Source organism: Buteo buteo, chromosome 1 (genome assembly GCF_964188355.1).
Source record: "Buteo buteo chromosome 1, bButBut1.hap1.1, whole genome shotgun sequence".
NCBI lineage: Eukaryota > Metazoa > Chordata > Aves > Accipitriformes > Accipitridae > Buteo > Buteo buteo.
The window spans coordinates 56,345,890-56,368,264 of record NC_134171.1 but is presented as its reverse complement, the minus strand read 5'-3'; the positions used below and the strand labels follow the sequence as shown (position 1 = coordinate 56,368,264).

At 40.2% G+C, this 22,375-nt stretch overlaps 1 protein-coding gene across 5 annotated transcripts in view; it reads left to right on the top strand.

Moving 5' to 3' along the window:
• Positions 1-22,375, top strand: part of PPP3CA (protein phosphatase 3 catalytic subunit alpha) — a 205,985-nt gene that overhangs the window by 48,059 nt on the left and 135,551 nt on the right. The gene's annotated exons all lie outside the window — the stretch shown is intronic.

The following is a 22,375-nucleotide window of genomic DNA, read 5'->3' as shown; positions in this document are numbered from 1 at the left end:
ATGTTTTTTGTTCATTTAAGTTATCACACATTGACCTTGTGATTTCAACACAGAATTTAGTGGGGCAGGAATTCTACTTCTTACATGCTGACAAATCTCCTTTTAATTAATCTAGCTATTTTTCTCTGGGACTCAATAAGACAGTTCGATTCTTTGCAGAATATTCTGCCCGCAACGAATACTTCACACAGACTTCTCTGGTGTAGCAGCCAAACCTAATCTACAGGACCAAAGATTGTATTGTGTGTGTAAATTCAGTTCAGTTTTGCAGTTAGGACCTGTACGTCCACAATTTGCTCATGTAATTGTTTACTTTCAACAGGTAATACCCTTCATCTAGGGAATCACTTTTAAAGAAATCTGAGAGATTCTTGCAGCTCCTTGCAGGTTTTTGTCATGAGCGAGTCATTCTGGTGGTGTGGCTCCTACCCACCACAGGACCAGTGAAGATCTTGGGTTTGGTCTAAACCTGCAGTGAGATGTGTCAAAACCACTTCCTTACTTTTCCTCTTTGTCTTGGAAACTCTAAGCTCAACACCTAATACAAACTGGACAGAATTGTCAGTTGGTGCTTGTGGCAGAAAGTGCAATTTTAGAAACACTAAAATATTTCTGGATTAATTTTGATTTTATGCAGTGATTTCTCTTGTGGAGAGATGATATTTCAAAAGTTGAGGAGAACTTAATGTTGGCATTTAGAAAGAAATTAAATATTTTGACATAAAATTGCCATTGGCTCAAGTTCTCTTAGTCTAAATAAAATACTATTTAACCCAAATCAGGGTCCATAAATTCCTGTTTGCCCTGTTTCTTATGTAATGCTCTCATAGGAGGTAAGCTTCAATGAAGTGCTGGTGAACCAGAGCTTGTTTGCTGCCATGATGCTCTCTCAGCCAGTTCTGAAAATTTCTACTGCTGGGAAAATGAGCAGGAGAAAGCAAGAAGACTGATGTTTGGCATTTAATTAAAAAAAGAAAAAAAAAAAGAGAAAAAAAAGGTTGGCAATCTACAGAAGTAATCTGTTTCTAGTATAATTACTCTTCAGTAATTATCTCTCAGCCCATCACCAGCTTCTGTTTGGGGGGAGGATAGAATTTGCCATTTTTCAGGTCATAACCCTCTCCTGCTCTCTCCCACAACATCCTCCGAGCTGGCTCCCCATCCTCGAATAACTTCTGTACCTGCATGTCCCGCAGCCTTGCGGTCATAATGTTTTTATCGATCGCTCTCCAGCTGACCAAGGAGCCCTGAGCAGCAGGCTGGGGCAGCTGGCAACTCAGGGAGCTCAGCTCCGTCAGTGTTGCTCTAATTGGCAGTCAGCCACAGTGAGCGGCTGTGCAGCAGCCCCGTGCAGCTTTCGGACTTGGCACGGCGCAGCTGAGGTCTCAGGTAGCTGAGGAAGCAGAGCAGTGCTGTCCGACCCGTTGTGAAAGAGCAAACTTAGGTTACGGCTCTTCAGATTTGAGCAGAAACCTTTGCTTCAGCATCTTGGGAAGACTTGTTCCACCCATTCCAGTTTTGCATCTTTTTGTTGCTCCTTCCCAGCCGTGACAGAAGAGGTGCGGTAGATGGGGGAGGCAACTGAAGTAGGGCTGCAGAGGAGAGGGTCTGGGAGCCCAGGGGAAGGGGGGTGGTATTCTAACACGGGCCAGTTCTTGCAGAAGCGGTGTAGGAGATACAGACTGGATGACAAGGAGGTAGCTTGCTGTCAAGGTGGTAACGGAAGGGAACTGTCAGGATCATCTCTTTCTTCATTCACCCTTAATTAAATATTGCTTGCTTAAATACGTATGTAATAGTTAGTGAAAGTTGTTGCAAGCTGACTAAAAATTTTTTCTCTATCTAGAATTTTCTGTAACTCCTTCTACAATAGGCTTTCAGTTACAATTTCTGTTTCTGAGAGTGGTAGATAAGTTAGACTTTTTTCCTGAATAGGGCTTTGGGTAGCGTGTTGTGATTGTGGCGTTCTAATAATACTGATGTGATTTTAGTATCTTTTTGTCAATTAAAATAGAAGATGTGCAGGTATATTACAAATGCAAGTTGTGTTGCCCTTATGATGTTGCAGATTTATGATTGTATTGGAGTGAGTGGGAACAAGCTACCGAAGTTATTTATTTACGGTCATAACAGGAAAGAAGATGGCTCTTTGCTTCAACAGAATCAGTCCCTGTCTTTAATTAACTCACTGAATTTGACTAGATCTGCAAATAGCAGATGGTGAAGTGTTGCCAAATTGCTGCTCATCATCTGTTTCTCGCATACATAATTTGTAAGAATATAAGTATAAAGAAAATATATCAAAAGTCCTCAGTACAGTATTCCCTGATAGCAGGGAGTTGTGTTCATTTTTCTTTTGGCAATTAACTTTAACAGTGAGCGGGAGATTAAATAAAGCATTCGCACAAAAGAACACTTTCATGATCGATTTTTGAGAACAAGCAAATGTGCAGATACTTCAAAACTTTGCATTGTACTAAACCAAATGAATGATTGATCTTTAACTGTATGATGTTCAAATAAAATGGATAGTGACCTACAGATGAAGTATTTTGCTTAGTTCAGGTGTTAATAAATGATGCCTTTTGTTATTTGCAGTGATGCTTCTGATAACTGGGACTGGGTTGTAGTAGTTAAGCACAAAAAGGGGAAGAAGGGCTTATTAAATGCAAGAGTCCCTTTTGGGGTCTGGGTGGGGAGCATGGTGACTCTAATTTTACCTGGTAGAAATACACAAAATTTTTCCTGTCAGCTCTGAGGAAAGCTGGAACTGTATGTAGACTGTTGTCTTGACAGCATCTATAAAAGGTCTCCTTGATTACTGAAATCTGTTATTACCTTTAAAAGAAAAAATATAAACACAAATTTAAAAGTAAAATTGAAATACTCAGAAAACTTGTTCAGTCACTTATCTCCTGATTTAAAGGTATTTCATATGCAAGGCTGGTTTTGTTTTATGTTTTCAAGGCATTAGTCTAGATGGTACAGTCCTCAACTTTAATATTACACTTGCTGTAATTCAAATGTAGGGTTACATCAGCAGGTCTTTTTAAGGCGGTATTTGAAGCTTAACAGTGTGTGCTTGACCTTATTGCTTCTAAAGATGGCCTCATCATCCTCTTACTTAGGGGTCATTTAGAGTCCCACAACTGGGAAATGCACATGTGAAAACCTGCAAGGTGGGGGAGGAAATTGCTTCTGTCCTTTAAGAATTTATTTGTGTATAGAGGCTTTTTATACCAGAAGAAGAAATTAGCCCAGATTTTTATCCCAGGAGCAGAGCCTTACAGTACTCAAACAGTTTAACAAATGCACAACTGAGCAAAATATGTCCATAGAAGCAACAGACTTCAGGGAAGGAGTTGGGGGAGGAGAAAATGAGTAGAGTTTTTTATCCGTTATCTGTACTCTTTGGCAATATTTTATTAATGGATTTTTATGGCTTCTTAACTTTTCAATTCCATTCTAATTAAGTTTGCATTTAGAGTGTACCCATTACCTTTAAGCGATATTTGTCATACTGTCAGGATTTGATACTTATTTTTGCTGTCTAGTAATAGACACGTGGAAAGCTACATCTTGAGTATATGGGTTGAAAATGAAGGCATTAATTTTGCCTTCTTCACAGATCAGTCTGTCATGTCACTTACAAAAATCTGTTTCCAAAAGAGCTAGTCACTCTGAGCAATGTTTGAACGTGCCTGTTGTAATGTGGGGGGGAGCAGGGATTCCTGAAAGGGAAAAAGTAAAATATGTTTTGCTGAGTGTGGTTCAGGAGGTTGGTTGACTTGAATCTGATTAAACCTCAGAGCTCAGATGGTGTCAGTTGTGTTGGTGGGAGGCTGGTGGAAGTTGACAGTTTCTCCTGCTGTAGGTATTATGCATGTGGGTAGTGTGGTTGCCATCTTCTTCAAAAGAAACTCATAGAAAGAGCTGTAGATAGGAGAAAAACCTTCTCATTTTTGATTACTGTCATGTAAGCATTTGTTGTGGTTTAAGCCCGGCTGGCAACAAAGCACCACACGGCTACTTGCTCTCTCCTCACCCCCAGTAGGATGAGGAGGAGAAAATACAACAAAAGGTTCATGGGTCGAGACAAGGACAGGGAGACATCACTTGGCAATTACTGTCACGGGCAAAACAGGCTCGACTTGGGAGAAAAAAATTAATTTATTACCAGCCAAATCAGAGTAGGATAATAAAAAATAAAACCAAATCTTAAAAACACCTTCCTCCCCCCCCCCCCCCCCGCCTTTCTTCCGGGGCTTAACTCCACTCCCTGGGGGAATGGGAGTTGTGGTCAGTTTGCCACAGGTTGTCTCTGCTGCTCCTTCCTCCTCGGGGCAGGAATCCTCACTCTTCCCCTGCTCCACCATGGGGTCCCTTCCACGGGAGAGAGTCCTTCACACGAATGTCTCCAATGTGAGTCCTTCCCACGGCCTGCAGTTCTTCTTGAACTGCTCCGGCATGGGTCCTTCCATGGGCTGCGGTCCTTCAGTCACAGACTGCTCCAGCGTGGGCTTTCCCATGGAGTCACAGCCATCTCTGGGGTCATCCCCCTGCTCCGGCGTGGGGTCCTCCCCGGGCTGCAGGTGGGCATCTGCTCCCCCGCTCCCCTCCATGGGCTGGGGGACACAGCCTGCCGTCTCACCAGGGCTGCAGGGGCATCCCCTCCTCCGGCGCTCCTCCTCCCCTCCTTCTGCACTGACCTCGGGGTCTGCAGAGGGGTTCCTCTCACATTCCAATCCCTCTACGCGCTGCAGGTTCCCCTTCTTACATCTGTTCTCCCAGAGGCGCTACCACCGTCGCTGATGGGCTCGGCCTGGGCCAGAGGTGGGTCCGACTTGGAGCTGTGGAAGCTTCTGGCAGCTTCTTACAGAAACCACCCCTGCAGCCCCTCCCCGCTACCAAAACCCCACCACACAAACCCAATACAGTGTTCAAACCAAATAGGCAGACAGCATAGCTTTTCACATTTAGAGTTTTACATGTACTCCTATCATGTTGTATATAACCAGAGGATGGACTGTGACTGGTGGGTGTTTTGGTTTGGTTTGCTCTGCTGACTCAAATATTTTAACTGAAATTATATTTAATATAAATAAATATAAAAAAATAAATGAAATATATTGCTGAAACTGCATGATGGTAGCAGCTAGAGACCTTAGCTGAAAAGGAGAGGCTACTTTCTTGCCCTATGTCTCTACCTCAGCTAGTTGCCTTCATCTCCTTTTCTTGGCAGTGGAGAGCAACATGCATGTGGGGCACAAATCCAACCTATTTAAGATTCATACTGTAGAACGAGCTCAATCATGCTGTCAAAATACTGGTGAAGGGAGTCTAAAGATACTAGGTTAGTCATGCACATCTGTAGGTAATCATATGTTAGGGATGAGCTTTGTCTGGATGATCTTGCAGTTCAAGTCTGTGCTCTGGGAGCATGGTCCACTTTAGGATACTGTCTTGGCGTTTGTTACGTTGATGGAAAATTCAAGGGGACTTGAAAAGGTGTTTAATGTAGTTCCATCTGGGCTGGTCACTGAGGTGGTTTTGTGATCTGGGTTCTGGTTTGTTTTGGTTCTCAGACAGCATGCAGAGTAGGCAAGCAGTGGTGAAATTTGCTTGCAGTTATGCAGGTTCCTGGCAAAGCTAGAAATATTTAGAGCATATAAGAGCCTGTCCTCTGGACTGAACTAACTTTTAGGTTCATCTAACAAAAGCATAAAGAAATAGGCTGGGCTAGCTTTGATGTTCAGTATATTAAGTAATCTCTGAAAGTCTAAATATGACCTGACTATAATTTTATAACTGGGTCAGGCAGAGCTAGAGAAGTTTTTTTTTTCATCCTGGTTTTAGTATACTGAATGTAAATAGGTCTTCAGTAAAATAAAGGAGGTCCAACATTTTGAGAAAAAAACCTGACTGCATCCCCCTAGTCCTCTTTTCTAAGTAAAAGAACTCAGACCAAAACATGACTTCCTCTGTTTTGTATTTTACTTGGAAATGAACGTATCTGATATAGTCATCTGTGTTTCAGCTGCTTTCTCCTGAGTGCTGTGAAAAGATGGTTATGCTTCTTATGCTAATCTATAGATTAGATGCATAATGTCCTATATTTTGTCTCCCAGCAGAGAAAACAGACAACTCTTGCAACTGTTAGACATAAACCAAAACTGGAAACCTGCTTTTGCAAGAAAATCATGGGGACAGCAACAAGCTAAACGGATTTGCAGTGACGAAAGCATCTTGAAACCAACGTACAACTGTAACTTTTAAAACCTGACATTTAATTTCTACTTTGTAAATCCCCATCCTTAATGGGGGATAACAAGAGATTTAAGAGATAGGAAGACTTCTTGGTTGCAGATTCAGGCGTATTTGGGGTTTGGGCTAAAACCTGATTTTCTCTTAGACTGCCTTTCATCCCAGTCCCAAAAAATCTGACAAGGAAAAAGGAAAAGTGACAAAAAATATGGCTGGAATTAATACTGTGTAGCTGAAATATGTTTGTTTGTGCTTTTGTGATTTGTTACATAACATAAAGCTAATTTTGAATGATAATGTTTAGCAAAAATTGCTGATCAAAGTGGGTTGTTGTAATCCCTTGTATGTAGGAGTGTTGCAGGAGTACATAAGAGGGGAAGAGAGCCCCTGGCAAAGTCAAGCCCTGATGTGAGGGTGCAGGAGGTAGCAGACAGGTCTGTGCACAGCAGAATTGCATAAAGAACCAGAGATTATCCACTTATTTTTCTCTTTATCCCTTGCCTTCAAACCGGTATGAGTGTCTTTGACTCCAGTATAGTCTTACAGTGGTAGGAGAGAGGTAGGTAGTAGTTTATTGCTTTTCCTGTTACCTTTTAAGTTTGCCATTGTGCGTTTATAACCCTGCAAGGTTGTGCACAATGGCTTTATCTTGGCAACTGCTTTGTTTGCTGTAAAGCAGATAAAAAGCTGTATAATCCTCGTAGCTGGCACTTGCAGGAGATTTTTAATGTAGATGTGAAGTTGCTGCCTGAACTAGCGCTGCCATCGCATGGCAGTCCTCCAGGCAGCATGTTCTCCCCTTCCCTGGCTGCTGTGTTCAGAGGGGAAGAGGGCACACTGTTCCTCAGTCTTGCCCAGATTTCTAATGGTGACCAAATGAAGGGCATGTGCAGGGATTTATTTTATTGATTATGAACGAGCAAGTTACTTAGAACTTGTTCTTCCTTCTTGCTTCTTTTTCCAGTGACAGTAATGTCAGTGCTCAAAGATATGGCTTCTCGCAGCTGTCCATTCCATTTAGAGAGATGTTCACGGCATATGGATAGCAATATTAAATATGAATAGGAAGGCCAGTGATGGTAACCTCTGAAGAACAAGAATATCGGAGGGACCAAGTATGTAAAGGCTAAGTATTCAAGTGGCAAAGCTCTTCTGTCGTGTGTGTGTGTTCATTTGTGTCTTCCAATTTTGTGAATACAGTGTTGAAGAGAGAGGTTTTGGAAGACCACGTCTTATTGTCTTGATAACTCCCTGAAATCAAAATGTTAGGAAATTAGGGCAGTAAGGAATACAGCTCAGTGAAAAGGTCTCGTACATCTTTTTGTTCTTGCTGTAACTGATTGCAAACATATGTTAAAACAGAGAATGAGAAATGCTGACTGGCCTTATTCTGGAGGTAGCAGTATCACACCTGAAACCTATCAGTAGCTAGTTTTAATTTCCAGAAGAGGCTTGTGGGTTTCTTATTTTAGAAATATAAACACTTTAGGAATAATACTCCCCTCACTCCATTCTTCTGTAGGTATTTTAAAATCAAAACCTGTTCCTTTTTACAAGAGTGAAGGCAGTTTATCATGTTTCTAGGGAAACCTACAAATTGATTTATCCCTCTCCATCATATGCTAAATGTAAAAAGATATTGTAGGTATTGATAACCAACTGATCAACGTGCTGAATGTACCCTGTCTAGTTTGGCTGTTGATATTAATCTAGGGTTTTTGGTCCCCTTGGAATGAGAGCATGGTAAGCTTTAATCAAAATCTGCTGGTGTTTCTTTTTGTTGAGAACTATTGGAAAAATAATGGCACTATCACAACTGAGAGTCACAAAAACCAAGCCCTCCTTCTTGGTAAGGTTTATATAGGGGGTAGGTAGCCCTATGTTGGTTAAATCCTAATAAAATACAACATTTTCTCATGTTGTACCATAAAAAAATTGCCTGGTTAGCTTCTGATAGGATCAGGCCTATGCTGCAGCTTTTGTGTAGTTGCACTATGTGATGGGGTAGATAATCTCTTTCAGTACATTTTGTTCCAGTTACTAACAGGTTAGTACTTTAACTTTTAGGTGTTGGCATTGCTTTTCCTGCTTCTTTTGAGATTGTTTCCTGTGGTCTAATATATAGTGAGGACAAAGCAGTTCTAGGTTTTTTAAATTACTGTGTGTGTATTTAATGTTTTGATTATATGCTGAGTGAAAATGACAACTGGGAGACGGATTCCATATCTTTGTTTAGCCCTTAGTGATTTTAAGTAGTGTTTTTGGTGACAAAAGAGAATTTTTGGTGCTTAGAGGTAAGATTTTTTTTTTCTAACTAACATCAGAGAACTTTATTTGCAAAAGTACATCAACAGGTGCTTGTTAAAGCATGATTGCTCATGATTGAGTTACGCTTTCTTTTAAGAGACTCTCCAGAACAAACTTGCTCAGTCTGCAGGTAAAAATAAGATATTTTTTTTTTTCCTCAGCTTGTAAATGTCAGCTTTTCAGTCATAGCCTAGAGCATGAAAAATAAAAAAATATACTTAGAATATGTATTTTTTGTACATACATTATTCCTGTTATGTGGTGTTTCTGCAATCAAACTTAGAGAGCTCTTTTAATGATGCATAAGTTAGATGAGAATCGAGCACCTGCTCCTGTAGGTTTCAGCTGCTAGTGCTGCATTGTTAGTATCGATAGTGGGACACGGGCTTGTCACAAAGCAGATGATGTACAGTCAGTACAAAACACTAGAGCTTACAGACCTAAAGTGTCTTCCTCGAGTGTGAATACCTGTTCAGCTGTTGTTTACATATGCATCATGATAGCACTGTCAGTTGTGTGATCACAAATGAAGTCTCCCCCAAGAGCTTCTTTTTAATCTGCCCTGGCCTCCTGGTTTCTCATGTCCTTTGTGATATGCTTTCCTTTTGCCCCTGTATTTTAGCTCCTCTTTCTGTGGCATTGAGTTCCATGCATTGAGTAAGGAAGGAACTGTTTTGTAGAGTTGACTTTCTTCTTGTGGCTACTCTTCTTAAGAAAATATAGATGTTCCTTATTGCCTGATTTCCTTTGGTGAGCAGTTCTTAATGTCAGAATGCCAGTATTTCTATGTGTCAGAGTAAGTGTTGAGATAGTTAAATGAGAGTGCAAATGGATGCTCTGGTTAGCCAGAGTATAGCTAACTCAAATTTAAATCCGTGTTTGTAACTCAGTTTTTTTGTGGGTTTGTCGCTTTTGACCAATTCTACTAACTTTCAAGTTGAAAGCTTAGTTCATTTGTCATCTTAGTTTGTGACAACATTATTCCATTAGAGTGATATTAAATTACTATAAGTTAGTAATGCATCAGATCACTCTGTGCTGTAGGACAATCTATAAAAATCCAGAACTGTGCTCATTATTAAATATCAGTTGATGTCTTTGTACATGGTATGAAACACTGATGGTTCTCCACCAGGATCTCAGCATGTGTTGGGATATCTTGGCACAAGCAGGAAGTACCCAGTTACAGGATCAACCCTACACAGCACTGGTGAGGCCACACCTGGCGTGCTGTGTCCAATTCTGGGTTCCCCAGTACAAGAGAGACATGGACATACTGGAGTGAACCCAGCAAAGGACTATGAAGATGATTAAGGGACCAGAGCATCTTGCACATGAGGAAGGGCTGAGAGAGCTGGGGCTGGTCAGCCCACAGAAGAGAAGGCTCAGGGAGGATCTTGCCAGCGTGTATAAATATCTCAATGCGGGGGGAATAAAGACAACAGAACCAGGCTTTTCTTAGTGGTGCCCACTGACAGGACAAGAGGCAGTGGGCACAAACTAAAATACAGAGGACTTTGTTTAAACATAAGAAGAAATTATTTTACTGTCAGGGTTGTCAAACGCTGGCATAGGTTGCCCAGAGAGGTTGTAGAGTCTCCATCCTTGGAGATGGTCAAAACCCAACTGAGCACAGTCCTCAGCTTCAGCACTTTTCCCTTCTGTGAGAATCTAAAGATATAAGTGAGAAATAATGCAGAATTAATGAAAATGGTAAAGAGACTAAGATTAAAAATTATTATAGTACAGGTTTTTGCTTTAGATGAAGTTGTTTAGTCACATTTTTCAGTTCATGCTGTTGCATTGGCTTTTCTGCAGCTACTTTATTTGGAGTGACAGAAGACTGGAGCACAGGCTACTGCCTCTTCTGGTTTTGTCTTTTTTCCTGTTTGGCCTCCCTGCACCCTCCACTGCAGTCTCCCTTAGCTGATCTTCCCCTTGCTGCCTGACTGAAGTGACAGATTCATGTTGTTAGGGCTGTCACAGTCCCCGTGCAAGCGAACTGGCATCACTGGGCGACTGTCAGAAGCTGTGTACTTTTCAGAGTGAACAGGGAGAGAACTGCGCAGTACTACACATCCAACAAACCAAGGTCCAGATACACAGTGCTGCTCGTGTCCTTCGTGCCATGTGCTTGCAGTTCTCGGGTAATTTCTTCTCCCTTCCGCCCAATACTGAAGAGCGGAAAATATACTACCTAGGAGGATGCGCTATCAGTGAAAGACTGTAGAAGTGTGATGTGTGAAGAGATTATTAATGATCCTATGATGAACATGTTTTAATGGGTTGAAAAGTCATTAAAATAAACATTTTGGCAGCCAAATGTTTTACGCAGGCCTCTGAAATGCTCATAAGTAGGAGTCTGAACGGAAAGAGTGATTAGGCAAATGGAAAAGGGCACACAGATGTATGGCACCACTCCTCTCTTTCTAATTAGGGAGGGGACAAAAGGGAAAAAAAAGATACCTGTGTGAAGAAGCCAGAACAAAACTAATCTACAATTCACAAGAGTTAGAAGAGAAAAAAGAAGTCTTCCTCAAACCCAGTCTTTGAATTTCTAATTGAGGTCTTTCACTCTATCTCTTGCATTCTGCTACAAGCAGTAATATCTCTTAAAGTCAGAAAAGACAGATGAAACTACAAAACCACTAAGAAAATCGCAGAAGGAAGAGATTTTTCAGGAAATATTAAAAAATATATTAACTAACTTGTAACTCACACTGGTTGCTCATGTTTTGTTGCCTCTACCTTCTATCCCACATTACCATTATCTTCCTGTTTAAGTATTTCAGGAAATCTATGCTAATGAATGATGCTATGTGACTACAATACAGAGATGGTATTATGAATAGAAATTAATGTTTCTGTGTTTAAGCCAGTTTCTAGCTACTAGATGTGATAAGCAGTGGTGAGGTGGACCCCAGCCCTCCAATGTTGGCCTCTTATATTTTCGTCTGAAATGTTTGATAATGTGTAGTGTAAAGAGATGTGTCTAACAGCAGGAACAGTTAGGATACTTCACTGTATAGGGGAATAATCACTCCCTTGATTTCCCCACCTCCACCCCCTAAACTTTATAATCCTAGCATCCAGACTTATGCAGACACTTAGCAAGTTATTTACTTATATGCCCCAAATTTGCCTTTTTTCAGTTGATCTGAGACCTCCTTTTCTTCTGGCTTAGTTGCTACGGCATGTAATACACAGCTTCTGCTTTCGTGCTTCAGGAAGACCTCTTACTGCTATGTGGATTGCCATTTCACATAATATTTTGATAGTTAGACCCAGATCTTTGTTTGTACATGTTCTTTATTATGTAAAAAAAGTATCAGCTGCTGAAACTGATGGGCACAGAGATAAATCCATTATTATCTTTTACTGTAACTATGTACGTCATGAAACCAAGATATGCTGACTGGAAGTTTTATTCCTGACTTCTGTGGCTGTTGATTTCAACTTCCATCTGTTAGGTCTTAGACATTAATCTAAGCTTCAGCCATGTACTTCAAGTTTATGAGAAATTTCTCCTTTATTAATCTTCAGTAGCTTAATTGCTAGCCGTGCACGGTCTTCCTTGTTAGGCATAAGCTGCTAAGTTAGATTTCTTTTCAAATGTAAGCACTCAACTGTTTCACTGCTTTTCCTCTCTCCTTTTACCTACTACTTTGCTCAAACGTGTGAAGTCTCACCAGGTCTGCCAATCTGTGTTTTCTTAAGTCTTCAAAATAAATCCCTGTGCCTTAGAGGTCATCGGGGCAGGAGGCCCACCAGATCACTAGTTCACCTCGCAGTGAGACTGCAGTAGCTGGTTGTCGAGGGTTCAGCCCAGCCGGTAGCAAAGGACCGCGCAGCCGCTCGCTCACTCCTCCCGCCCCCCTCCGGTGGGATGGGGAGGAGACGGAGCAGAGAAAAGGAAAAAAAAAACCTGGAACCTCGAGGGTTGAGATAAAGGCAGTTTACTGGGACAACACAAAAACATTACAAGAACAACAACGGTACTAATGAAAGAGTATACAAAACGAGTGATGCACAGTGCAACTGCTCACCACCCGGGACCCGACGCTCCGCCACTTCCCCCACCGAAAGCCGAGAGAGCCCCCCCCCCGGTCCGCTCCCCATTTATATACTGAGCATGATGGCACATGGTATGGAATAGCTCCTTGGCTAGTTCAGGTCAGCTGTCCCGGCTATGCCCCCCACCTCCCAGGTTCCTGTAAAAATTAACTCTATCCCAGCTGAACCCAGGACACTAGTAAACTTGAAATTTTATGAAATGGGATGGAAAAATCTGTTGGCAAAAGCCAAAATGTGTATTGTAAGCATGGAAAAAGCTTTTTCTTGTGCTAAAATGACATTTAAACAATCTTACTCTAGTTTTCTAAGTAGCGTGGCTCAGTACTTATCCTGAAGTTAGAGTTCCTTATTTTGCATTCCCTTTGAGCCAAGTCCCTGATAATAGATCAAACTGTCATTCTTAATGGAGTCAAGAGCAATACAATAAGGATGAAGTGTGATGTGTTGTAACAGTGTGGAACTGGAATCAGGTCTGTTACTGCGAGAGACATAATGGCACATAGCTCATTCCTGCATGCAGGCTGCATCATCTCAGGATAATGATCTCTGTGATGAGACAAAGTGTTTCTGAGAGAGACTGCCAGAAATGAAGAGTATGAGTAAGACAGTGTTGGGTTTTTTTTTTTTCCCCTGCAGAAAAGCACTGTGTTCCATAGCCCTAAATGTCAAATTAAAGGGTAACTTCCAAGTATAAATACATTTTGGAATAGGCAGTATCAACTGTGGAAAGCTGGAAACCTTGTAATGCTTATTGGAAAAATAAGATGAGATTTCTGCTCCCTGTTGTGTTGGCTGTATAAATGATCTGGTAGAGCAGGTGAACAGTGAGGTAATGAAGTACTAAATTTATTCAGGGTAGTTAAGGGCTAGCTCTAAAGAACTGTGCAACTACCTTACAATCCTGCTTAATTAAGCCACAAAATTGTAAATGAAGTTTGATGTAGAGAAATGTGAGTGCACACATGGGAATGGGAAACATGAGAAAATTACAGTTCTACCATGCTAGGCTCTGACCTGGCTCTTGTCACTTTATTGTTGCTCCAGGATCATGGTAACTCTGGGGAGGCAGAAGCTTGATGCTCAGTAAGGCCAGGTAGTGCACAACAAATCGAGTGGCAGGTATCACTAGAGGAAGGACAAAGAACAAGTCATAAGACATCATTGTGGAGTGGTGTGCCTACATCTTAAATGTTTGGAACAGTTATGGACTACCATGCAGTGTAGTTAAGCTATAGGACTGTCTACCACAAGCTGTTCTGAATGCTGTGGTAAGCTATGATGAAACTTCGCAAAAATTCAAAAAGTGTATTAGAAATTTGAGAGGAAGAAATCCACTGAGAACAAGTACAAAAAAAAATCTGGCTCAGAAAGTTCCTCAACTCCAGGTGTTTCCATTACTCTATTTTTAAAAGTAGGAGTTAATCCTAATCTAACAAAAAGCTTGGTTGTATTATGATGCTGCTGCTTGTTTATATAAACATAGTGAGATGTTAGATATCTGTTTTGATATGTTAGGACAAAAAAAAAAACAACAAAGAAACAAAAAAAACCCCCAAACAACACCCCCTGCCCCCAAACCCCAAGTATCCCCATACCATGAGAGCTATAAAGCCCTGCAAACTGACATGTGATGTTACAAATACTTCCTTCTAAGAGGAAGAGAAGTATTCTAATTGGAAATCCTTATAATAGGGGGAAAAGGTTGTTAGGAATTTTCTTGGCATAGTCTCTGAGGGTAAATGTTGCCTGACTTCTGTGGCAAACCTTGGAGAGTTGAGCTAATGCAAGCTACCAGATGTTCAGGGGTTCTTTTCAATTCTGGAAAAAGAGTAAGCCTTTCCTTGGGCCTAAGGCTTCACAAAAAGGAAGTAAGGGAAGGAAAAAACATCAGTAGTATAGAGGCAAAAGAAGGCAATACAACCTCTTGTTTGAAGGAAGGGTTTGTTTATTATTATTTATAAACTTATCTTTAAAGAGCTGCTCAGTGTTTACAACAAAATAACTCTTTGGAAATAGTGTGTTGCCTGTTCCTGCTGCAGGAAAGGTTATTTGTTGTTTCTGGATGTGGCTTTATTTTGTCTTTTTGTATTGTGAATTAGCTATACCAGAGAAACATGTGTGCCCCTGTTCTGTCCTTGCGTCATAGATGCGTTTATTCTGTGGTTGTGGTTTGCCATTAGGGGTTTTCCAGTATCTGCTTCTGAACACTGGAAGATGAGGGAGAGCATGTTTCAAGTATTGTTTGAAGTGTCATTTCTCAAGTAACCAGGTATAGTTAAATGGTGTGGATAGCAGACTTCATTTCTTAGTGCTGGAAAAAGAAAATGAAATGCAGTGTGATTGCATGTCCTGGTTCATTCTGAATTCCAGAGGAGAGGATTTTAAGCTCTCTCTGTTAACATATGTGTATATAAAAGTATACATTTTGCTTTTTGAGAGTTGTTTTTTTCCCTGTGGCAAGATTTTTGCAATAAATACATCTTCAGCATGCTTCTTTATTGTGTTTTGCTGGAAAATGTAAGAAGTTAGTTCAACTGAGTGAACTGTTAGTGTTTCACACAATCCAGCTCTCCCGCACGCTATGAGAAAGTGATGTGTAATTACTAGTTTATAGACCCGGTGCACTGGGAAGCAGGCCTTTTGCTCTAGTGCTAAAATGTCTATCTGTAACACAAATCAATTAAACCTAACTCATTTTGAAGTTGCTGTATGTGAGCATTGCTGGAGTTGTGATTTCAGTATGTTCATCTCGTTACTGGGGAATCCCACAGAGAAGAGCGGATTTGGATGCAGTCCAATGTGCATCACAAAAATTGCAGGGTGAAGTTTGAGGAAAGAGGGACTGCTGTGGAAACTAGATCAGTTCTATTTTGCAGAATCTCTGCTAAGGCCCTTTGTTTTTGGAGGAAGGCATAATATGTTTTATCTATGTTGTGACATTATAAAATAAAGCGCAGTCCCTTGTATGGAAAAGATGGATATGCAATATTTTCTTTCCATTTTCTGGGACTCTGCGAACCTCAGAAAATCCATTCATCGTCCTCTGTCTTGCATTTGCTGTGAGGAACAACATTTTCATCTTGCCTGCTGGATTAGCCCAAACAATTTTTAATTTTCTTTCCTCTTGAAAACATAGCTTCATACATAGCTTCTAGCCAGGAAACATTCTGGGATTCCATTTGGAAGGTTTTAAGCATGAGGGGGGGTGGGGAATAGGCAAACAACTTAACTTGCTTGACATCTGCTGCTAAAGTTGATGTGCGTAAATGTGTCAGATCATTTTGGCTGCCTGCAGAAGAGGGAAATACTAAAACCATAAATTCAGTACTGTTTTGTTTGTCCTGTCAGCCGAGGTTGCAAATTCAAGTGATGATTACTGATTAAGAGTTTGTGATTCGATTTAACAGATCTCCCTGTGTATCTGCCCCTGACTATAGGCAGGGTAGATTCTGACAGTGATACTACCAACATATGAAGTGTAAGCGTAGGACTTGAGTAATTTAGAAATTGCATTTTTGTAAGACTGAGAATTTAGTAAGTAGGCTTTTTTTTTTCCCCCAGAGGAGTTAAATCAGAAGCTATTAAGTTTGACTGTAAAGCTTTAAATGTAGAATTTATCCTTTTGAATTTTCCATTAAGTATTCATTTTAATATTTAAATATCTTTAAATGATTAGGGCAGTGACACAGGTTTTAAGGTCTTCAGATAATGAAAAAAGACTGGATATCCATGTACTGTGATTCTTTAATGCATCCCACAGGGCACAATCGTAAAACAGGTTGGAGTTTGAACTCAAAGGTCTTAAAAGTGTGATAACTGCTCTCATGCAGCTGAGTCTCTTGCTTTTCAGGTTGACAGGCTTTCTATAAGGTTAAGTCTATAAAAGGTAACATCAAAGCAGGGATCTGAAAGAGCCTGATGATGATGCAGGTTTTGCCAAAGCACATTGTGTGATGGTGCCTCAGGTAGAAAATGGCAACAATGCAAGAGTCAAAACCTAGTATTACTAAAAATTAATATGATTATTTAGCTTATAAGGTTTAATTCCAACATGCTACACTGAACTAGCATGAGGAATGGTGGAAACTATAGCGTTATTTGCATCTAAGGAAGCAAGGGATAGGTTGGGACAAATCTTTTAGACCCACATTACTGCTTTTTGGATGACAGTGCAATTAGTCCAGAAATCTTTGAGGTTATTGTTAGTCTAATCTTTAAACAAAGAAAAATGTGAAAGTTACTCTGTGACAACAACACATCGACAGTAAAACTTGAGAAACTGGAGTTTGAGTTTGCTGACTTGCCTGCATTTGGATAAGGAATGGATTCTTTGCTGCTTTGGGAAATTCCCAGAGGCGGTCTTGGACTTTGTTAATACACGTTCAAGAAATTAAGCACAAAGGATTTTGTTTCTTGTGTGCTAAATCCTACTTAGTAAAGTATCTTTATGTTCTTAATGCTAAAAAAATATTAAACTCAGAAGAGCCTTTGTGTCATATGAATGTAATATATAATACATTTGTACTTGCCTTTCACTTACATGACAGAAGGGCAGGATTTTCTACTCTTTATCAAGTTGCCAAGCAATTTGAGACTGCTTGATTCTGCAGAAGATGATTCAGTTGAAGTGCACTTAATTTAATCTCCTCTGTTTCACCACGTATTTGATAAAAGATAATTGAAAATGCCTCAACTTGTGCTTCTAAAAGTTGCACTTGTAGTTAAACCAGACTTTGGTTTGCTCTTCTTTTAATGCTTTCTCTTAAAGGTTAATGGATCTTATTTGTAATGTGAATTATGCTGGAAAGTAAGCCATTTATGGACACAGTCCAGAGCTGATGGAGCAGCCAGTTAAATGTGCATCTAAAACGTAGTTGTTGCATTGTTCTCTGTCCTACAGTGGGAACGATGAATAAGTAATCCAAGCAAGTTATTGCTGGCTGTGAGGTGGCCAATAATTGATTCAATATCTGATAAGTTCTAGATTATTCTAATAAGTGTCTTTGTTCATTTGTGAGAGTAACTCAGAAAGGGTGAGGGGAACACATTGGGATAGGTTTTGCTGCTTATTTCACAGACAGTATTTTGCTGGAAGGCTGATCAGGCTGCTGGGTTCTGTAGGGCAAGTTCCTTACCAGTTATCATCCCAGTCACTACGATCACCTTGATAATGACAAGAGTAAAAAAAGGCAACTCTTTCTGTCTCACTTGCATGTCCCAAGTTTTTCTTTTCAGGTAAAGGGAAAAATGGTCTCTTTTTTTTGTTCTCAGTGGTTTTTTACTGACTCTCTAGTTCACTGTGGGGTGTTCTGCATTTTTTGTCAGAAGACAATGCTAGAAATACTACCCTATCTTCAACAGAGCAAATTTCCTCCCTGGCTTTCACCATCCTTTTTGTTAGAAAATAAAGTTGTCTCCTTTTTGTCTAACAAAATGGTGATAATTTTGTTAAAGACTGTTCTTTAAAGCTATACAGGAAAACAAAATGCCTCTTAAAAGAGAAAGATCAGATATAGTTTATGAGCAGAGCATTCAAAGAGATTAATAAAGTTTGAAGGAGATAGGGGAAGGAAGAAACTTTTAAGCAAATAATGACTGTAATCTACTATTTTGTAGTTTAAACAAAATCTAAAATAACTTGCCAGTTGTGAAGTGAAAGATATTCTTTCCACAATCTGTGTGGTATTGCTGCTGCTGTGCATTACTTCTGGGGGCATTAACAAAGAAGTAATATAGCAGATAATTGTGGGGTTTCACTTCATACCTTAAAAATCTGTGGCTGCACAGCATAAACCATTGTTAATTCAAGCATTCAATAAAATTATTTGGAAAATGGTTCAAGAAGCTGATGCCTACCAGTTCTGGTCAGGAACTTGAGATGGAGTATACCAGTGAGCTTCTTTCTGCGCCAAGGAGTTTCCACAGGTCTTGGCAGCTCTCTGGCACAGCAAACCAAATAACAACTGTGTGGCTCAGGTAGGGCTGAACTTATTCCAACAGTAGCTTCTCTTCACCTCATGTACCAAGTCAGGAGATGACCGTCATGGTTTAACCCCAGCCAGCAACTAAGCACCACACAGCCGCTCACTGACTCCCCCCCCACCCCATGGGATGGGGGAGAGAATTGGGGGGAAAAAAAAGTAAAACCCATAGCTTGAGATAAGAACAGTTTAATAGGACAGAAAGGAAGAAACTAAGAATGATAATAATAACACTAATAAAATGACAATAATAATAGTGGTAAAAGAATTGGAATATACAAGTGATGCACTATGCAGTTGCTCACCACTCACCGACCGATGCCCAGTTAGTCCCTGAGTGGCAATTCCCCTGCCCCCACTCCCCCCAGTTTCTATACTAGACATGATGTCCCATGGTATGGAATACCCTGTTGGCCAGTTTGGGTCAGGTGCCCTGGCTGTGTCCTGTGCCAACTTCTTGTGCCCCTCCAGCTTTCTCGCTGGCTGGGCATGAGAAGCTGGAAAATCCTTGACTTAGCCTAAACACTACTTAGCAACAACTGAAAACATCAGTGTTATCAACATTCTTCTCATACTGAACCCAAATCATAACGCTATACCAGCTACTAGAAAAAAAATTAACTTTATCCCAGCTGAAACCAGGACAATGACCTAGCATAAGCAGTGTATTTAATGAGAGTGGCAGGGGAAGCACGTTGGAAAATGAACATGTATAGTTGTGCTGGAGGAAGACTGTTGGACAAGCTCTTGCCATGATTTGTAGTACCAAAAGATCATCTTTTTAGCGTAGTAACCTTTCCTAGCAGGGAGGTCATATAAACAAAGGCTCTGTGCATGTGGTGTGGTTAAATGAGCTACTTTGAGCTGAAGTACACTGTGCTGTACCTTGTTTGCTTTGATGGAAACCTCCTTACTGGTTCTGCAGGCTGTGGTAGAAGGAAATCAGCCGTGCTGAAATGAAGTGCAAAAAATCCAAACTTTCTGGAGCTTGAATATACACTGAACTGAATTGTAATACTTATGTATTCAAAGATGGATTAATTCTTGTATATGCTTCTCCAAATAGGAAAAAAACAAACCAAACCCCCTCCACCAACTTTTTTTTATAGACTCCAACAGATTAGGTGGCCACCAATAGGTGGTAGGCAGAATGCATAGAACTAGTTACAGTTGGAGTGCTAGCTGGAATTTGGAGAGCAATAACTCCTATGGCCCCCCCCCCCAAACACCCCCACCCCCTCCCAGCCTCATTAGTTTATTGCATTGTAATAAAAAGATGTAAATTAAACTTCAGTGTTCAGAAGATACACAGTGTCACATTTTCAAAAACAAATTGGATGCAAATCACTGGGGCCTTTGCAGCTCCCATTGAGATTTTGCACACGTTTCATGGCAGGAATTAGTTATGTTAAGTCTTATGCAATACAGTATAAGAATCATGAAAAATACAGCTTTCTTTTATGGTGAAGTACAAGTGATATGTTTAATCACATTTTTAGTATGTTTTAGTGTATGAGAGAGAGGGGGCAGAAGCAGAGTAAGAAAGCAGATTCTGCAGTCTTTTTAGACACATGCTACTGGAAAAGTGTGAAGTGAATGGTAAAAGATATGCTTTTCTCCATGTCAGAACTGGAAGCAGATTAATGGACTGGAGCATTCTGGTCTGAAATAGAGCCTTTTTTTTTTTTTTTTCCTAACAGCTACAACATAGTCTACAAGGAGCTGGTTTTAACAAGTATAGAAAAATGTTATTGTGTATCCAGTCATAACATGCTCTGGGGGAAAAAAAAAGTTATTCCTAATGCAAAAGTGGTTATTGATCTCTATTGACTCTATTTAGAAATTTATTTATCTTTAGGCTATCTTTTTATACTAGAATGTTTTGTCTTTTTGGTGATGTGCATACAATGTATTAATAACGCAACTCTCAGGTACATTTACAAGGAAATACTGTAGGCCATTCTGCAAAGCTGTAGTTAAGTCAGGAAAAGCAGCCATTCCACTCTGCTTTAGTATCTATTGCATTACAAATATGAAAAGAGTATAACAAAAGTGTGGAAGCAAGTTTAAATATTGTTTCAGCTCTCCAGTGGTATTCCAGAGAAACAGTTAGCAGAATGGGAGGGCTGGGAACTGCTATCATCTTTATAATTTGTTCTGTGCTGGAAAACTTATTTAAAAAAATAGATTATTAAATGGGAAACAAAGGTATTCTGTACCTTTTTGATTGTGTTTTGGAGACCTTCATAACAGGGCAAGCATTTTATACCTGATCAAAAATTACTCCGTAGGGTAAGGAGGAGACAGGCATCTGTCCCTCAGTTGAGCACTTAGCTGCAATGTCTGCCTGGGTTTAATTTGTTTGTACAGGCACTTTTTGTGAAATGGGGAGGGCTTTTGAAAGGCTCACCTTCTCCCTTGAGTTTTCTGGTGATAAAAGAGGGTACTTCAATACTTCAAACCTGGAGCTACCCACTGGCTGCCAGTAAAACACGAGAGGCTCTCTTGTGTTCTCTCAGAGTGATATTGCTTCTGGAGATAATGGGTTTGCTGAAGATACTCTTTGAACAGAGGCAAGGTTGTTGTATTTTGGGTCAAAATGAAGGTAGCCTGTATTGAGGAGTTTCTTTCTCTATGCACTTCGGGTACAATACACATTATTTTAGAAGGATCTGAAGGATCCAAATTGGCTGGGGTACTCATAGCCCCAAGATATATTTCTTTTTACCCATTCCCCCTCAAAAACTTTTTCAAATGGAATAAATATTTCCAGAGGTAATGTGCTTTTGGGGTTTGTGCGTGAATTTGTATTGATTGAGAGTTACTATAGTTTAGAAGCCTTGCAGCTATTTGGTGGGTTTGGTAGATACTATCCTTGAGGCCTTTGGGAGCATGTGGATTAGTGTCCATTACCCTTTGAATTCAGCTGGAATCTCTTATTTGAGGTGGTGAGACTTTAAGACGTATACTTCCCCCAAATTTTTACAAAATTCATTTAATTTCTTAGGGTGGGACTCTCAGAAGTGACCAATTGTTCACATCTGCACAATGTAATGTTACCTATCAGCAAACCTAGAGTAGCATTTTTAATTTCTCAGCTGTGTGTGATATGGGGTGGGGGGGGCTGTGTGAAAAGGAAATAGAAGTCAGTACAGACTTTGGTGCTTCTTTCTAGTTCTGTATAGCTTGAATAGATAAAATCCATAACCTGTATAGATTTTACTTGTGTGGATGAACATGCACACAAACACAGGCACGCGGGTATATAAGTTCGTTACAATTTCTGTAATCGCAACTCACTTCTTTATTATTAAACATGTAAAAGAGTGTAACAAGGGTGTCAGAAGTATGTCCTGATACCACTATCGTGTGCATTATTTCCTCAAAACATCTCAGAGTGTTTTGTTTAGAATAATTGTGCATAGACAGGTATTATAAATACTTCATGTCAGTGTGCAATCTCTGTCCACTTTACAGGTACTTCTGCATTTGCTGCAGATGGTGCAGGGTAACAGAAGTTAAAAATCACTTCAAAAAGCATAATGGTAATTTTTTCAATTATTTTTAATTGTGCAAAGTTTAAGGTATTTAAAAAAAAACCCAACCCCCAAACCTCTTGATTTTGAAAATGTGTAGGGCAAATTGCTTGGTTTGGGATACCTTTGTGCATTTTAAAGGTGCTTTCTTTTGTTACACTGTTCCCGGAGTAACTGTTGCCTTGGTCACAGCATATCCAAAGAAGTGGTGAT